This window comes from Telmatherina bonti, assembly GCF_933228915.1.
Source record: "Telmatherina bonti genome assembly, chromosome: 8".
NCBI lineage: Eukaryota > Metazoa > Chordata > Actinopteri > Atheriniformes > Telmatherinidae > Telmatherina > Telmatherina bonti.
Window position 1 is genome coordinate 27,198,427 of NC_136626.1, and position 9,314 is coordinate 27,207,740.

A 9,314-nucleotide genomic window follows, 5' to 3' on the forward strand; every position below is an offset into this window, starting at 1 on the left:
ACAACAGAGCATAGTAATGGATCATTAGTACATATTTTAATGACTAAACATATCATTGGTATTTATTAAAAGTTACAAGTATCAATATTAGTAACAAAGATCAGCTCATCTGGAATTAGATGACAATAAAATATCTCGGAAAAGAACATTTATACAGGGTCAGACAAGAAACGGCTTGGAAAAATGCATCATGCAGGTGAACCAGCAACAGGTCAGCAACATGTTTAGACATAAAACTGCTTTATGCCTGAAAGCAAAGATGTTCAGAATTACAGCAGTCTGAAAAAAAAAAAATCTATTAACCAGACAACATAATTCTCCCAGACATAAAATTTTAAAATAGATTTGAATATTCTTTAATCTACTGTACATAATCAAATATTTGAAAGATTCAGAAAATCTCTCTCCTGCACAAGACACATGGCTGAAAATCTGCATCGGATGCTTGTGATGTCCAGGTCCTGGGGAAGCACCGGTTCTGTCAATCATCATATTTTGTTTTCATTTTTATGGCTCTTATTTTTATTTTATTTTTTTATTTTTTTGGAATTGTGCTGTACAAAAAGCAAAATTCAGCAAAAACCTCAGCATTTACCCCAAATTCTTACAAACTATCAGCTTATTTCGCAGCAGCTTATTGCAGAAAGGATGACAGTAACTAAAGGCATCGTCAACACACTTAGATGTAATTCTGTGTACAGCTAGAAGACCTGTGTCTGATGACCTAATGAGGCCTGATCTGTGGTCTAACTGAGTTAAAAATGCAGAGGAAGTTAGAGACAAACCAATAGTCCAAAAAGTAATACTGTCTTATGTGGTTGCTTCACATAAAGCAGCCTCACTGTCTAATTTTGTCTTCACCCGAAACAAAATGATACAAAGCTCTGCTTGTTTATCCTTTGCTGTTATTGTGTCTCTGTGTATTATTCTTGGCAGATGCCACCACTCGGTCAGCGCAGAGCATATTTGACCCTTGCCAAAACAGATGAGCCACATAATTTATTTGTAATGGGGCAGACAGACAGAGCCTTATGTACACTGAATGGGAAGCTTTAACCAGCTGTGGGCTGAATAGATTTTTCTTCTTTTTTTTTAAAGAGCACAAATCCTACTCTGGGAAGACGGGAAGTATGGACCATGTGATATAGTGATTTCTGACTTCCTTTTGAGTCTTGTCTAATGATTGCTGGGAATAAAGGGGCCATCATCTGTCCAGACCCCATCCCCCATCCCTCCCTATATGCCCTGAGTACTTCCTGTCTACCACATGTGCGCTGCAGCATCCAGACATCTACGAGACTTTATGCTGTCTCCTGTCAATGGAAGAGTGAGAAAGCTCTCAATCCCACTGCTACAGGCCAGGATTAATGATCCTAATGGTAATTTAAATCTGTCAGAGTACATCTCTGGCTGGAACTAACAGCATGTATTTTGTGGTGCTGGAAAAAAAAAGTTGAACTGCACCCCATTTTTGCATTCATGTTCATTTGCTTTCTCCTCTTTTTCTTGCTTTTTCTCCCCAACCTCTCCTCTCCCCCTCACACACACTTCATTTCTACTTGCTTTCTCCCCCCCCCCCCCCCCCCCCCCCCCGCATCAGACGGAGCATCACAGAGTAATAGCAGGCAGCTAGGAGAGCTTTTGTAATTGCTTGGGCTCATGTGCTGTGGAAAAGGGCCAGCAGCATCAAAGCCTGACTGATCATTCCTCAGCCTCCCTCTACTGACAGAGAGAAGGAAGAAGAGCGGGGGGGGGGGGGGGGTCAAATACAGATGGACAAACAAACCAGGGGAAGTCAAAACTGAAGCAGATGTGGTGATAGCAGCAGAAAGACCAACAGGCAGACCGGACTGGCAGGATCAGAGAGAAAATCAGACAAAAGGCTTCACTTCTTCTTGTCCTCCTCAGGTCCAGCACCTGTTAATGTTCAGCCAACAGGAGTGGCACCATGCAGCAGGGATGTTTTTTTTGTTTTTTTGTTTTTTTTAACTATGAGATGACATCATAGATTATTAAGGTGGGGGTAGGTCTAAATGTGCCTGCTTTGGCTTGGTCAAAAAGCAGGAAACTGAGGCAGGAGCAATTTGAGAAGCTGAGGCCTCGGTCTGCAGCTGTGCGCTCACTTTTCCTCTTCAGCTACACAGCTGCAGGACTGACAATACTGCAAGTATTTACCCATGACCTCTCCTCTACTTCTCAACCCAGTGCATGTTTATTTGACACACGTCGAAAGAATAAGAATTTTCTCAGAGCTTACACTGAGAGAAGAAACATTTGGCTGTCACTTGACAAGAATATCAAAAATCACAATAATGTGCCCTTTATTGTATGAAGCTTATTGTGAGTTTGTTTGGCATCATGTGTCACGGTGGTTTGAGTCAGAGGAGCAGCTTGCTTCTTATTCGTATCATGTGTTTCTCAGAGGAGATGTTCTAACCTGGTAAACACACTCTCATCTTGGCAGATGTTTTTCAGAGTACTGAGATCGGTACAGTCAAGCAATGAGGTGAATATTTATATGACTTAGAGGTTCTCTGCAGATTGGGATGCTTTACCTTTGACCTATTATTATGATAATGCACATGGAGGTGTGTATGCTGCAATGTGCATTGATGATTTATCCCTGATTTTGTTTTTGTTTGTGCCAGATTATGAACGACTTTCTGCCCTTTGAAAGTAAACGCTGCTTGCAGAATCACAGTGCTGCATTCATCTCTGCAGACGCCTCAATTACTTCCCACTGATACCCTTAAAGTCAAAGACTTGCTCAGGAATGCTCTTGTGGGACAACCGCCAAGCATCACGACACGGCATCACAGGCTCCTCTTGCCCCACAGAGAGCAAGAGAGAGAGAGAGGAGAGGTGGTGATGATGATCATCAGCACATTTGCAGGCCAAACCAGAAGAGAGGAGGAGGTGGAGAAGAGTGGGGATAATATGTGGCTCCACTCTGAGAGCTGAGCCCTCCGCCACGGCACTTTTGTTGCCAGATCACAACCAGATGTGCCAAGTGTGTCCAAACAGGAATGACTGTGTGAAGGCAATTTTCAGCAATTTGTCAGATTTTAGAGCCCCCCCCTCAGCCCATCCCCCACTCTTCCTTATGTCTCCTGAAAACCAAATAGAAACGTTAGAGGAGCACCGCAATCATTTCAGACAGGCTCCCACAAAGCCTCACTGCACACTTTGCCTCTAGCACATTTGTGATGAGAGATATACGGTTATAACGCCTGAACACAGAGGGGCAAGACGGAGCCTGCACTATTGACAAATAACCCCCCACCTTACTTTCATGCATCAACGTTACTGAATCTACTGATCAAATATTAGAATGCATGTATTCCTTGCTTGCAAAGTCAAAATCTCCGACAACATTCACACACTCTGAATCCATCATCACCCTCTCCGGACAACCAAAACAAAGAGGAGAAAAACAGAGAAAATGCCGTTAATCTTCCTGTAGACACCCCGTAAATAACATTCCCTTTCAAGGTTATGCAAGCAGTTTAGGCCATCTTTTCTCATCGCCCACCCTTCGTCTTTCTGCCTACCCTGTAAAGGCCCCTCTCACAGGAAATTGAGGGCAGTGTCCTGTCTTTACAGGAACCGTGAAATGTGTCATCTCAAGAGACTAGGCTATGGAGTAAAGTGGGGGGGGGCATCGGGCTTGAGCAGTGGGAGGCTCGAAAGATGGACTTCAAATTTTTATTCACCTAATCCATCATATCTCCATAATCTGCCCAAACAACACAATCCCCAGTTTTCACCCGGAGCGCACAAACCCAGCCGGCACCCCCTTGGGGTCCTGCTCTGTTATTTTGCCCCTTTCAACATCATCAGATGCTCCTGCACGCCACTGCATGTGAGCAGGACAACCTGCTGATGGAGTCAATGTGCACACATTTGCACATTTTACCTCAAGAGGTAGGACACAAAGATTGAATTGCAGACAAAACTAGCAAAACACGAGTATCACGCAAGTGCAGATTGAGTTTGTTGCCAAGGCACATGACACCTGCCATTTCTTCCTTTAATTTAAATGAAGTTAAGTTTACTGTAAGGGAGGATTTTTTTTTTTTTTCAATGAATCCCACCCACCTAGTTTTTAGCTCTCTCCCTCTCCTTGAATCACACTTTTGGAAGGCAACAAGTCTGTCCTGGGACCAATGAAAGGGACAATTGTGGGAGGCTTTGCATAACGATTCTGTCAGTCATGTGTCTTGTTACTCCCTACAAGAGCTCAAATTCACCACTAATGCCTGTTTTAATTTGTTGCCTCATTGCCCTGGAATCCAGTATAAATGGTCTGTGTTGTTCATCTTGCTTACAAAATAGGTAGTTTAATTTCTAAATGTAGCAAGCATTTACCATGTATGTTCATTTTTGGTGTTGTGGCGAACCTAATGGCCTGCAAAAAAAAAAAAAAAAAAAAAAAAAAAAGGAATGTCAAATTAAATCATTCAGCATTTCTGGCAAAGCTAAAAAAAAACCAAAAAAAAAACCTGTGTGTTTGAAGTCCTCCAGAGAGATCTGACTTAAAATCTAAATTTTTGGTATTGTACCAATGATCTGCAAGTAAATTCAGCCAAATGAGAGTTTGACTTTTGATCTAAAGAGAGTTTGCGGCGGGAAAAGACATGTTGGAGCTGAAGACTGTTACAACACAGAAAGTGAGTAAGTTCCAGCCAATAAAGCTGTAAAGTCGTGGGTTTTCCCTCCTCGAGGTGTATGTCTACCATTACAGCTGAAAGATGGACAGCAGCATTGGAGTTTCCTCCCAGGAATCTGTGTGGGTGTGAGAGTGGCTGCACGAGCACACAGTGCCGCACACTTTTTTTCTTTTCTTTTTCATGTTCAACTGCATGTGTAACTGTAGTTGTCCAAAACAGTCGATTCCATTTCTGTGTGGTGTTTGCGTGTCTTTGCAAGGTTTTTTTTCCATTGTGTCATGAAAAGATTTTTTTTCTGGCTTTGAGCGACAGGCAGACTTTCTGCTAGAGTGTGTGCAGACCAGATGCAAGTAGAATATCTAAAATAAAAACCTAATGTCTATGTGAACTTTGCGCATCCTTTGGCACTGTAGATGAATAATGCAGAGAGGATCTATAACTTACTTTATTACTTGTGTGTGCTTACCATGTAAGTCTTGGACATATGTCAGTGCTGTTGTCATGCACTTGCACAGCATACTATCTGCATGTTTGTCAGTTATGTAGTCATTTGCACACAAACAGTCTGATGGTGTGTGTAGATGAAGGAGTGTGTTCAGGGAATGTGTATCAGTCTTGACAATGTGTGTTTTTGTATACAAAGCTATAGCAGCTGCGGACACCACCTGTGGCTTAGCCTTTCCGTAGGCCTGTTGTGGCACCAAATAGTCCCTCTGGGCTCATGGGGACTCAGGCTTTGGATGTCAGAGATGGTGGGGTAAAGCCAGAACCCTCTTAGAATGGGCAGATGTGTGTGTGTGTGTGAGTACTATTTTCATTTTTGCACAACCCTTCTTTCCCGCCATTGTCTAATTTAAAGAAATTCTTTACAGTGAGCAGATCCTGAGCAGTGTTCACTCTCTCTTTTCTTCACACCTCTCTGTTTTTGCCAGTTTAACAGGGTTGTTTCACATTCAGCAGGCTGGCTGACAGATGTCCATCAGCTCTGCTGTTTGCCTCCACCCCAACACAGCTCCAGGCCCCACGGTGCAAGAAGGAACTGGCTATAACAGCTATTAAAGGGGGCCCCCATTAATGAACAAACAGTATTGAGTCTGGATGCTTATGGCGTGTAAAAAAAGATAAAAGATCCCTTTTTTTCCCACACATTTGTTTCCACAATTATGAGTATCATTGTAACGATAATCTCCCTATCAGCAGTCAGAAGATTTTGATTTTCACAGATTGGTCCAGATGACTTCTAATTCCTCTCCCCCTGCTGAATCATGTTTGGTTTTTCAAACAACACACTGCTGAGCAGGAACTTTCCCAACAAAAATACATCTAATAATGACACACAGCGATTCTCTGTGCTGGCATCTGAAAAAAAAAAACCAAGACTCAGTTTTCCTAATCTTTCATCTCTCCTAATCACCTTTAAGCCAATTCTCAGCTGAGCAACAGATAGTTACAGTCCATAACCTCTCAGTTTCATCAGTTGTAACCTGTAATCTGGGAGAAGAGAAGAGAAGAGAAGAGAAAAAAAGAAAAGAAAAGAAAAGAGAAGAGAAGAGAAAAGAAGAAGAAAAAAAGGAAAAGAAAAGAGAAGAAAAGAAGAGAAGAGAAGAAAAGAAAAGAAAAGAAGAGAAGAGAAGAGAAAAGAAGAAGAAAAAAAGAAAAAGAAAAGAGAAGAGCAGAAGAAAAAGAAGAAAAGAGAAGAGAAGAGAAGAGAAAAAAAGAAAAGAAAAGAAAAGAGAAGAGAAGAGAAGAGAAAAGAAGAAGAAAAAAAGGAAAAGAAAAGAGAAGAAGAAAAGAGAAGAAAAGAAGAGAAGAGAAGAAAAGAAAAGAAGAGAAGAGAAGAGAAAAGAAGAAGAAAAAAAGAAAAAGAAAAGAGAAGAGCAGAAGAAAAAGAAGAAAAGAGAAGAAAAGGAGAAGAGAAGAGAAGAGAAGAGAAGAGAAGAGAAGAGATTGGAATGTAAACTGAATTACAAACATTTGCCAGTCCAGAATAACAATCTCTGCCTCCTCTATCTGTGTTTTCCACCACAATAGTTCAGTCTCCATGTAGTCAGAATGGACGCCTTAGTTACAGAAAAGAAATCTGTCCATCAATCACAAAATTAGATTTTAGATAATAACATGAACACTGCTGATTACCCTGTTTTTCAGAATTGTGTCTTATAAATTTGTTATTAACACACAATAAATGGATGATGCATTCAATAAAGAAATGAAACATTAAAACAAACAATAAAACAATCAGCTTATAACTTCTTTTCATGCTTTTGTTTTCTACCTCAACATTTGTCATTTTTCCAGGGCTGAAATGGCAGACAGGTTCGGGAGTGTGTGTGTTAGCAATTTGGAAACTTAGTTGTGGGGGTTACTGGTGTCATATCCCACAATGCACTGCTGAATTCCTTTAACATGTGGTGAGTCAGGAAAGGGGTGGTTGACCTATGCCTTCCCACGAGCCCCTTGGGAACAGCTTTGTGAGGTTGCTCCAGAAATGCAGGATCAGTGCACAAACTGCTGTGCTAGTCTGTGACTGGAATTGTAATCATCTCTCATCTCCCTCTTCTTCTCAGTGTGCCTTGGTTCTTCTTTCGCTTCTCCTTTTCAACTTTAGACTCCACCAAACATTTTTTTTCTTTACATATCTGTTTTAGTGTTCTTAGTATTCAGCACAATACTGGCTCGGCAGATGCAATCCATTACACGAGGTGGAAGAGGGAGAAAGTACAGGAAGCTGAAGGTGAAATGTGTTGCACTGTTTCCTGTACGAACACATCATATATTCTCTGTGGCTTCCAAAAGTATGACTTGGATTTTGTTCTTCTTTTTCTTTTTCATCGCCTTATTGAAGAAATTTACAATAGAGGCTTAAACAGAAATATTTTGCTTTCAGCGAGAAATTTTTTCTTTTTTTACAAGAATAAGGAAAACTTGAGGATGCTGTGTAAAATATAAATAAAATAAAAGCAATGGTTTGCACATCTCTCTAACTTATATTTTATCCAAACAGAACATAAACAAAATGTCAGATGTTGAAAATGGAAAAACTGTACCATTTCGTTCATTTTTAACTTGATGACAGAAGCATCTCAAATAAGGCAGCAACAAAAGGCAGGTAAAGTAACTGGCACAAATAATAAACAACTGGGGGAGAAGCTAGGTAGACAGTCAGTGGGGAATTTGGCAACAGGTCAGTAAAAAGACTTACTGGATATAAAAGGAGTTTTTAGGACTGACAGAGCTTTTTGTCATGCAGAGATGGGCAGTAGTTTATCAGTCTTTGTTGATCTACCTAAAGAAATGATGGAATCTTTCAGAAAAATGTTTCTCAAACCAAAACAGATAATTCCACTTCCACAGTCAATTCACATCACCAAAACCTTAATCAGGAGGAATTTCTGTACACAGGGACAGAGCCACAGGTCAGGCCTCAGATGCTGCTGTATTAAAAACAGGAATTGATTCTCTACAGGAAATCCCTGCATGAACTGAATGTGCTTTTGCCATTAAACTTAAAATTTGCCATTTTTTCCCAAGATGTTTAAAAAAACAAACAAACAAACTGGTTAATCCCTTAACCAGCGGTGCCTGGGCCTGGGCTGTTTTGAAGATGATGACACACTGGTGCAAAAAAGTCTTGTTGTTTGTGTGTGTTAAAGTCCCAGAGTCTCACAGCCATTATGGATAATAAACAGATACAGGTAATATATATTATTAATAATATATTAGAAAAGCACTGATACATTGACTGAAACCATAGCATTTTGACACCTCACGTAAAGAAATAAAAAAAAAGAGATCATATTCAGAAATGTTAATGATGAAGTATATGTCTAGCTTCACTATCCCACTTCTGTGGTCTGATAAAGTCTGGGATCAGGCAGTACTGGTAGACACGTTGGTTTAAAGATTAGTCAGTTGGTTCACCTCTCTATCATGCAGAAGGTCTATTTGATGGACTGTCATGACAGTTTTCATTCATTGTCTCAAGAGAACGAATCCTGTTGACTTTAGAGACGCTGTTATTTTCATCTGCACCAAAATCCTGACTGTTTAGCTTTCAACCCACCGAACTGATGACAGCTGCCAACATCAGCAAGCACTTTTAGATTATATAATGCTAACAAACAAATGGTAAGCTAAACAGCAATGTATGTGGTAGTACATAATGACAATATTCAACACTATTTGCACAAGAGAATAATACACACATACAGCTAATGATAGCAGCTAAATGGACAATGAATAATACAAGAATTAGAAATAAATTACATAATTTCAATATATGAAACTTAACTTGACATGAATAAAACTTTAGAGTATGGTCGCTAAATTAAGATTACAATACAGCTCAGTCATTCACCCACATGTTTAAAAAAGCAATATACAGCTGTAATAAATCTGTGCAAGGGCAGCGTATCCTTGCCACCAAAACAAAACATGTGCATAGTTTGATATTGAGTCTACTGTTCTCTAAAATGTTGCTGGTCTTGGAACATGATTCTCTGAAAATTTATTCCTTCATTTGGTGTCTTGTTGTTTTTATATCGAGACCGCTGTCTATTTTTATCACTAAAATCTGGGAAAAGTTCAATTTGGTTGACATTTGGCGATTATGAACCATCATAGCAAACTTTGTGTGTTAACCTT